This window comes from Mytilus galloprovincialis, chromosome 5 (assembly GCF_965363235.1).
Source record: "Mytilus galloprovincialis chromosome 5, xbMytGall1.hap1.1, whole genome shotgun sequence".
NCBI classification, from domain to species: Eukaryota; Metazoa; Mollusca; class Bivalvia; order Mytilida; family Mytilidae; genus Mytilus; species Mytilus galloprovincialis.
The window spans coordinates 14756167-14766837 of record NC_134842.1 but is presented as its reverse complement, the minus strand read 5'-3'; positions in this window follow the sequence as shown (position 1 = coordinate 14766837).

The following is a 10671-nucleotide window of genomic DNA, read 5'->3' as shown; positions in this document are numbered from 1 at the left end:
TATCATTCTACTATCACATTCCAGCATAGCTTTGAATTATATTGTCATCTCTTTTTCCATTTTAAATAGCATCAGATTATAGACCGTTGTTTTTCCGTTTGAATGGTTTTACAAAAGTAATTTTGTGGCCCTTTATAGCTTGTTGTTCGGTGTGAGCCAAGGCTGCGTGTTGAAGGCCGTACATTGACCTATAATGGTTTACGTTTATAAAGTGTTATTTGGATGGAGAGTTGTCTCATTGGCAATCACACCACATCTTTCTATATCTAAGAAACATATCCATATTGATGGTCTGATACTAAACCCCTAATAGGAGGAATCGTGGTTGATTTTCATATGATGAAGACATACTTTTTCAATCAGGTTAAATGAGCCTGGTCTAAATCTGATCAAATAGGTTCAAGATACTTGTAAAACCCATAACTATATATAGTTGACCTCCTCGGGAAAATCCACTAACGGATTGTATATAGTCGTAAATGTGCTTCATGTTTTTATTAGCTCACCTGGCCCGAAGGGCCAAGTGAGCTTTTCCCATCACTTTGCGTCCGTCGTCCGTCGTCCGTCGTCGTCCGTCGTCGTCGTCCGTCGTCGTTAACTTTTACAAAAATCTTCTCCTCTGAAACTACTGGGCCAAATTAAACCAAACTTGGCCACAATCATCATTGGGGTATCTAGTTTCAAAAATGTGTGGCGTGACCCGGCCAACCAACCAAGATGGCCGCCATGGCTAAAAATAGAACATGGGGTAAAATGCAGTTTTTGGGTTATAACTCAAAAACCAAAGCATTTAGAGCAAATCTGACATGGGGTAAAATTGTTTATCAGGTCAAGATCTATCTGCCCTGAAATTTTCAGATGAATCGGACAACCCATTGTTGGGTTACTGCCCCTGAATTGATAATTTTAAGGAAATTTTGCTGTTTTTGGTTATTATCTTGAATATTATTATAGATAGAGATAAACTGTAAACAGCAATAATGTTCAGCAAAGTAAGATTTACAAATAAGTCAACGTGACCGAAATGGTCAGTTGACCCCTTTAGGAGTTATTGCCCTTTTTAGTCCATTTTTAACCATTTTTCGTAAATCTTAGTTATCTTTTACAAAAATCTTCTCCTCTGAAACTACTGGGACAAATTAATCCAAACTTGGCCACAATCATCATTGGGGTATCTAGTTTAAAAAATGTGTGGTGTGACCCGGCCAACCAACCAAGATGGCCGCCATGGCTACAAATAGAACATAGGGGTAAAATGCAGTTTTTGGCTTATAACTCAAAAACCAAAGCATTTAGAGCAAATCTGACAGGAAGTAAAATTGTTCATCAGGTCAAGATCTATCTGCCCTGAAATTTTCAGATGAATCGAACAACCCGTTGTTGGGTTGCTGCCCCTGAATTGATAATTTTAAGGAAATTTTGCTGTTTTTGGTTATTATCTTGAATATTATTATAGATAGAGATAAACTGTAAACAGCAATAATGTTCAGCAAAATAAGATCTACAAATAAGTCAACATGACCAAAATGGTCAGTTGACCACTTTAGGAGTAATTGCCCTTTATAGTCAATTTTTAACCATTTTTCGTAAATCTTAGTAATCTTTTAGAAAAATCTTCTCCTCTGAAACTACTGGGCCAAATTTAACCAAACTTGGCCATAATCATCATTGGGTTATCTAGTTTAAAAAATGTGTCCGGTGACCCGGCGAACCAACCAAGATGGCCGCCATGCCTAAAAATAGAACATAGGGGTAAAATGCAGTTTTTGGCTTATAACTCAAAAACCAAAGCATTAAGAGCAAATCTGACAGGGTAAAATTGTTCATCAGGTCAAGATCTATCTGCCCTGAAATTTTCAGATGAATCCGACATTCCGTTGTTGGGTTACTGCCCCTGAAATGGTAATTTTAAGGAAATTTTGCTGTTTTTGGTTATTATCGTGAATATTATTATAGATAGAGATAAACTGTAAGCAGCAATAATGTTCAGCAAAGTAAGATATACAAATAAGTCAACATGACCAAAATGGTCAGTTGACCACTTTAGGAGTTATTGCCCTTTATAGTCAATTTTTAACCATTTTTCGTAAATCTTAGTAATCTTTTAGAAAAATCTTCTCCTCTGAAACTACTGGGCCAAATTTAACCAAACTGAGCCATAATTGGGGTATCTAGTTAAAAAAAATGTGTCCGGTAACTCGGCCAACAAACCAAGATGGCTGCCATGGCTAAAAATAGAACATGGGGGTAAAATGCAGTTTTTGGCTTATAACTCAAAAACCAAAGCATTAAGAGCAAATCTGACAGGAAGTAAAATTGTTGATCAGGTCACGATCTATCTGCCCTGGAATTTTCAGATGAATCGGATAATCGGTTGTTAGGTTGCTGCCCCTGAATTGGTAATTTTGAGGAAATTTTGCTGTTTATTTTGTTATCTTGAATATTATTATAGATAGAGATAAACTGTAAACAGCAATAATGTACAGCAAAGTAAGAACTAAAAATAAGTCACTATGACCAAAATAGTCAATTGACCCCCTAAGGAGTTATTGCCCTTCATAGTCAATTTTTAACAATTTTTCTTAAAATTTGAAGATTTTCAATAACATTTTCCACAGAAAGTACTGTTATAGATAGAGATAATTGTAAGCAGCAAGAATGTTTAGTAAAGTAAGATCTACAAACACATCACCATCACCAAAACACAATTTTGTCATGAATCCATCTGTGTCCATTGTTTAATATTCACATAGACCAAGGTGAGCGACACAGGCTCTTTAGAGCCTCTAGTTGGGATTTGCGGATACTCGTGCGTGGAAAGAGGACTGTTGGTGACTGATTATTGGTATACGTTTACATACAGCAATTCTTGAGTTAGCCTGACACGAGGAACTATAATCGAGGTCTATATAGCCGGTACTATTTCTGTAGAACATCAATTACATATATGCTATTTTAATACAAATTGAAAAAATGAGATGTGGTATGACTGACAATGAGACAACGCTCCACAAGAGACCATGGCCAAAGGACACAGAAATCAACTTTTATAGGTCACCGTACGGCCTCCAACAATGAGCAAAGTCACACCGCATAGTCAGCTATAAAAGGCACCGAAATGACAATTGTAAAACAATTCAAACTAGAAAAATTACGGCCTAATTTATGAACAAAATAATAAACGAAATACAATTATGTAGCACATCAACAAGCGACAACCACTGAATTACAGGTTTCTGATTAGGGACAAACACATAAAAAATTTGATAAGGTTAAAGCAGTGTAAAAGCGCCAACCCTCCCATAACATGGGACAGTGGTGTAACAGTTTAACATAAGAACAAACTTAAAAAAAAATAAGTTGAAAAAGGCTTAACTTATCAGATCGATACAAATAGAAATACATCTTACAAGAACACAAAGTGGACGTGGATGGGTACTTGTACATCGCAACAACAAAATTACACTAAGTGCAGCCATGAGATTGAAGGTACTCACAGTTACTGAAAGCTAGTTCAAAGCCAGTTACAACTAAAAATCAAAGAGCTGAAAGCTCTGAGGAAAAATGACGCCACTGCCTCTAATATTGGAATATTTTTTATGCAAGTCTTGACTTTCACATACCGTAATAAGTTGAACATTGCAACATGTCTCGTAAGCATATAATTGATATTCGTATATGAGTGGGTGAAGTGAAGATGACAACTGACTGTTTTTTTTAATACAAATGAATAGGTCAAGAGTCAAGACTACCTAAATGATCTACAGTATCCAATGACTAATGGCATGTTTTTTGTACACTGAATAAATAGGTCAAGACTACCTGAATGATCTACAGTATCCAATGACTACTGTCTGGTTTTTTTTTGTACAGATAAATAGGTCAAGAATACTGGAATGATATACAATTTCCAATGATTACTAGCTGTTCTTTTGTACTAACAAATAGGTCAAGAATATTTATATGATCTACAATATCCAATGACTAGTTGCTGTTCTTTTGCACGTACTAAATAAAGAATACCTGAATGATCTAAAGTATTCTAATTAATGGGTATTTTTTTTTTTCTTGCAATTACATTTTTCTAATCAAAGAATACAGACTACTAGTATCCTTTCAAACAAAATGATTATGAAGAGTCTGTTGTAATAAGCTCTTATACCCCACTAGTCCTATAAACATATGACTTCGCATTCTTATTCAATTTTTAACGTTTTTATACTGATATTTTAATTTTTTTTTATTTTTTGAATTTGTGACACATTGATATCATAGTAAAAAAAAAATTATCAGAACAGTAAATAGAAATAGTAAATAATGCTCCTGAGGTCATATGTTATAGGACTAATTACCCACATACTCATTAAATAAGTTACTAGTGACATACACAAATGTAGTTATTTCTGTTACTTGAAGCAAATTCTATTTCTTTAGATTTACACAATATTGTTATACTTGTTTTATTTCACAATGAAGATTAGACAAATAGAGATACTCCTTTGATTTTTTTATTTCATGTCAGTCATGTCCCTTTATATGAAACTTGAAACCGCTTCTCTGCCATATTGATATTTTATAACAACTCTGCCCAGGACCCATATAATTTGATATTCATTTTTTAACCATATATTATAGTAAGCTAGTTTTTTTTTTTATTTTACACTAATTCACAATCTTTCATGTTAAATTTTGTCTCCATTTAAGTTTATGCCATTGAACCATCATGGTATTAAACACAATCCCAAGTAATTATGCTGTTATAGTGGGCCACCATATATTCAACTTGAGTGGCATTCCAGTTATAGAAATTTGTGTCAGATTGGATAATGAACTAGACCTTTAGGAATTGATCTCATAATTTAATATGGAGCCATCGTATGCGACCCCTACCCGGTAACAAGATAAACATGTCAAGCGGTAATATTTATCACCAGAGATTACAAGTCAAAAGAGGATGGATAAGTCTCCAAAATGCTTGCCAAACTGGAACTACAACAAGATTTCCAGACAAGGACGAACAAAACGTTCAAGCCAAAGTTAGTATTTATGTACAAAGAAGTTGAGGGGCTGATTCACGCTATTGAACCAGACGAATTTCTCTTAAAAGCATGTCCGAAGAGAACCATAACTGTCGAGAAATTCAAAGAATACCACGAAACAATTATTGTGGAAAAGCAAGTAAAGAATAACTCTTACTGTGAGTGTATTGAATTCCGCCAAGTAAAACACCGTACAATATTCAAACTCACTTTAGGGCCTTAATAATATGGTACAAGTCAAATCGGCACCTGGTTAAATCGACATCTAGTCAAATCGGCACCTTATTTATTTATATTATTGGATGCCTAATTGACTTAATTTAATTAAATAAATATAAATAATTCAACCTTTAAAAATGTGAATAAACATGATAAAATTAGGTTAATATTTCTGGCCAACCCCTTCCTTATCTACCTTTTCTTGGGTAAATACTGTAAAATTTCTAGACAACCCATTCCTTATTTTTACTGTTTTTGCTTAAAATACTGTTAAAATATATATTAAACAAATCTAACATGGGTGCCGAATTGACTATATATATCAAGTGCCGATTTAACCAGGTGCCAATTTGCCTAGATGCCGATTTGACTATACCGGGTGCTGAACTGACCAGGTGCCGATTTAACCAAGTGCCGATTTGACTAGAATTCCGTAAGACAGTGATCGCGCCGATTAGGATCCACCCCGCCAATAAAACCGTTGTATTAAAGCCAGCATCGATATCGACAATTTATGCACATTTCAATGCACATGTCATACCGATACAGTCTGTTACAGACTCTACTGTTGTAACTTTGTAAACAAAGATTGAGTCGGATGTGTCTTATAACCAATAGAAAGTGGACCAACACGGACACATTATATTTTCTTATAAAAAAGGCAGTGGTTTGTAAAAAGAAAAGACTATCAAGTTTTCCCCGATTAATTATAGATTTTTAATGTTTTAAGTTAACAATGTTTTAGTTTTACTTCACATAATTAATAAAGTTATAAAAATATATTTATGAGTATCTTAACAACATTGGTTGTTACACTTCGATCTTTTTGGTAATAAGAAGGACCGGAGGTATGTAAACTGGTTACCGGTTGATTACTACACAAAAATCATAATAAAAGCAAATTCCAGTTTAAATGTAAAATAGTAAATACGAAACCAAGAGCGGTAGACGGAGAAATGTAATGGAAAGTAAATACGAACCAAGCGCGGTAGGCAGAGAAATGTAATGGAAGTTCAGTTCACTAGTATAGAAACATGCAGCTGAAAGCGTCATTTTTCAAAAATCATGCATCTAAGAATAAATCTATTATGTTTTTATATTTTATCACTACAAATCTCGTTAAAATAATATCCGCATTTAAAACTACAGCAACAAAGTTCAACTAGTGGACTGGAGAAGCCTTAAGGGGCTTACAACCCTATATTTCATTTTTGCCGCGGATATAACATCGCCATAACGTACAAATGACATAAAGTTATGTTATGTTGATTCATTTATCAGGAACCAATTTTCATGGATTGTGAAGAACTTTCCTTTTCGTGGACACGTGATTGCGTGGTTTGACAAAGTTTGCATACAACCTTATAGAAAATTTGTATTTAGTTAAACATATAAATTTGTGCCTTGCCTGTACCCAAGAAACCGCAAAAATTGGTATCTAACGAATAATAATGAATTAACAGTATTTGATTGTTGCTTGTTTAACGTTCGATGGCAAATATCCAATGCCTAATATCCAAGACATCCAATTAAAGGAGAGGTGTGATATATGTGAATGAGACAACACATCAAAGGAGGAAAAAATAAACCACACACAACCAAAACAGAAATCTAGTCAGAGATTAAGATGCAGACTTTATCAAAAGACTACCACAATGATTGACTGGTGTATGCATGGATCAAAATTGAAATATGTGTCGTACATTGGCTGTGTGGGATGTATCACTTAACAGCCACGTCCTGTTAAAATGGGTTATGAAATCCGATAATGATGTAGGAAGAGTGTCATTGTCTTTGTACTTTTAATATTGAGCTGGTAAAAGATATCTCTGAGGAATCTGTAGGTGGGCTGTTGCAAAGTAAAACTAGTTTTTGGGGAAAGACGGCTTCAAGCCGTCAATTCCCTAATGGGGTTAGCCAGAGTATCACTCCCTTACGTCAATCGTTTTGTTTTGATAGTTTGGCAACCCCCTCAAAATGTCATACTGAAATTGATGACAAGGAGAACAGATCGACTTTAAATACATTTTTTACACATTTCCCTTCTGTTTCTCGTGAAATTATCGTATATTGAGCTTTCCCTTACACTATATACGTTTCTTTTGCAGTCCGGAAAAATCAGTATTACGAAATATTCTAAATATATCTTATCTAGTGACGTCATTGTTGGAATGCCACACTACACAGGGATATCCTTTGTTCATTATAAAAATCATTCACAGTATTTGTATACTCATTTAAAATCCGTATTTGCTAAATGTAAACCTAATGATGTTTGCTGTAGTGTAGATGATTCACACACCAACATGCAATGCTTTATTCTGAGGCTATAATCGGATAATTTGTAGGTCAACTTTCGCGGTAAACAATGTCAATGTTGATACATGAGATTGGGGAGAGAAACGGCAGTTTTCATTGTTTCTGTAAAGTTCTGTTTTTAGAATCTTCCTCCAATTCAGGAGCACCTCAATTGATGAGTAATTATACACTAAAAGCAAAGTAAATGTTTCTGAACACTTAAAATGTGACATTTAGTATATGATAAGTAGTCTACTATATAAAGAAAAATTTGTGTACCAACATAATTATTGAAATGGTTAAAAAGAAAATAAAAAAAATTTTAAAATGTTGCTTTTTGTAGTTTATACCTATTGAGATTGGGGAGAGCAACTGCAGTTTTCATTCTTTCTGTAAAGTTATGTTTTTAGAATCTTTCTCCAATTAAGGAGCACCTCAATTGATGAGTAATTACCCACTGAAATGAAAGTTAATGTATCTGAACACTAAAAATGTCACATTAAGTATATTTATGATAAGTAGTCATCAATTCAAAAATAATTTTGCGTACCAACATTAATTATTGTAGTTGTCATTTTTTTTTTTTTTTTTTTTTTTAAATATTGCTTTTTGTAGTTTAAAGCTATTTATTCATGAATTTTACAGATAAATCAAAATGTGGGATCTGGAAACAAACTTCACACAGCTTATAATAATCATATTTGATTTTATAAGTACATGTATCCCTGTGATGAGAGTTGTAACTGGAAACTTTATCAATGAAAAATTAAAACTGAATAGATTTTTCAGTCCTCACTTGCTTGAGAATACTGTCACAAAAAATTGAGAATGGGGTTAGCCTGCCCTTCAGTTGTACATAATTAAAATTCTAAAATATATTGTAGTAGTTGTTAAATTCAATTGAATTTTAGATAATTAACTACCAACTTTAACAAATGTTTTGATTTAGAAGGTGCAGATCTCATTGGTCCAAATTGTCTCTATGATGAATTCTTGACTAAGGAAATGAAATAACAATAAACAACAATTAGTTTCATTATTGTCAGCCTTTCTATATGTTCTAGCTATTCTTTTGCTCATTCTTTGTATGTAGACTATAAAAAGATACCCCCTAAAAATTGAAACAATGGCCGTTTTTTCCCTCAGAGCTCTTCAGCTCTTTGATTAATTATTCAGTTGTGTTCTTCCTGATCAAGACAACACGCAGTCAATCAACAATAGACAATAATCAATAACTCTATAACGATCTAAACTATCGAGCCAAAACAGACTTTAAAACTTTAAGGTTTTGTAAACACTAAATCCCCCCCCCCCTTCCCTTTTCCAAAAAAAAAAAGAAAAGAAAAGAAAAGACTCGTTTAGTATAACTACTCATAAACATGAGGTTCGTAATTGGGAAAGGGACATGCACATATTGAGGACTTCACTTAGTTATTTTAGATATGAACCTTCCAGTTTAACTTCTTTATAAGTAGACTAACACAAGGTATGTAAACTTGAATTCCAACAATCGGAGTCAAGAATGCTCATTATTACTGAAAGCACAATCCACTAACCTCAAAAGAAATGATGCCGATATGCATATCTTATCTACTAGTATACGTGCGACATTCAACTCTTGTACGACACCATCCTGATTCATTTCGCTGTTAAGGAATATATATGTTACAAGTGACCAAGGCGTTGTTTCAATTTTTAAGAAAATATGCTGAATAAATTAAAAAAAAGGTTAAAGCTATCCGAATTACCTTTATCAGGAACCCTTAAAAAATCTATAGCGAAAGATATATAAATAGTTAAAGAGCTGTGCGACCTAAATGCAATTTTGGAAAAATAATATGTAGGTAGGAGAATTATACTATTGTTGTCCTTCTGATTTTCTGTAATGGTTTTCAAGATAACAGACAGGTTAATCTTGTTTGTGGAATGACTTGAGTGTACAATATATACTACATTGTAGTACCCTAAAGATCATTTACACAATGTTTGGTTGAAATTAGGTTCGTTGTTTCAGGGGAGAAGATCTTTGAAAAAGTATACGACGACCAAACCCAGAAGGAACCTCCAGGTACTTTGTAAAAGTTTGACAATCCAGCTCGACTGCTAGTAACCGTCAAGTTGTTCATTCAGGACAGGTAAATGCATAGTATTGTGGTCACGGAATTCGTAGCTATCTATATATTTGATTCATAAAAATCAATTTCATAAAATAAACTAAAATGCACATGCTAAAGGCTAATTATTAATTACTAGTTGAACTTCAGAAGGAAATAAAATGTAATGTTCGATGTTAACCTGAACTGACAATTTTTTTTTTAATGGTACGCCAATTCATGGGTTACTCTACAAATTTGCATTATATATCAATTTGACCTTATATGGGTTTCTATCCCATTGTCCATAAAGTTCATCACGTGCTAAAGTGCCTAGTAAACATCCTTTACTTTTCAACTTTTGGTTTTGAGTGCTCCTGTTGCAGGTAAACAAAGAAGGGGCGAGTGCATTGAATGCAGTTATATTTTTATCGTTAGTATAAAGGTATCAGCTCTTGATTAATTTAAAGGTTAACGAATTGAATTGCTTTTCCTTAACGGATAATTGAGGTATGGAAATATGGTTACCAAGACTTCTGTTCAAGATGGTCAACCTTTCGACTGTATGATATATAAATACGCAGCTGAATGGGGACCTTACATCATATGTCTTATGTTGGAAGTGTACCATGCTTTCTGTTCATTCAATAACATTTGTAACAACCATGCACGGGGTCCGTATTAGGCCTGTTGCTATTCCCGTATCCAAAAATATTCTCTTTTTAGAGTCAGTCGAAATTTCATTTCTTGATCACGTCGAACCAACCTATTGCTTTTTTTCTTAACTTATTCTTGTCCTGAATGTGCATGACATTTTCCCCTTTGTACTATTTGTCGGTACCACAACTGATGGACTATCAACATCCGAGGTTTAAATGTATGTTATTGCTCAGATACTAAACTTTAATCTAACTAGAGGCTCTAAAGAGCCTGTGTCGCTCACCTTGGTCAACAAAGGACACAGATGGATTCATGACAAAATTGTGTTTTGGTAATGGTGATGTGTTTTTAGATTTTACTTT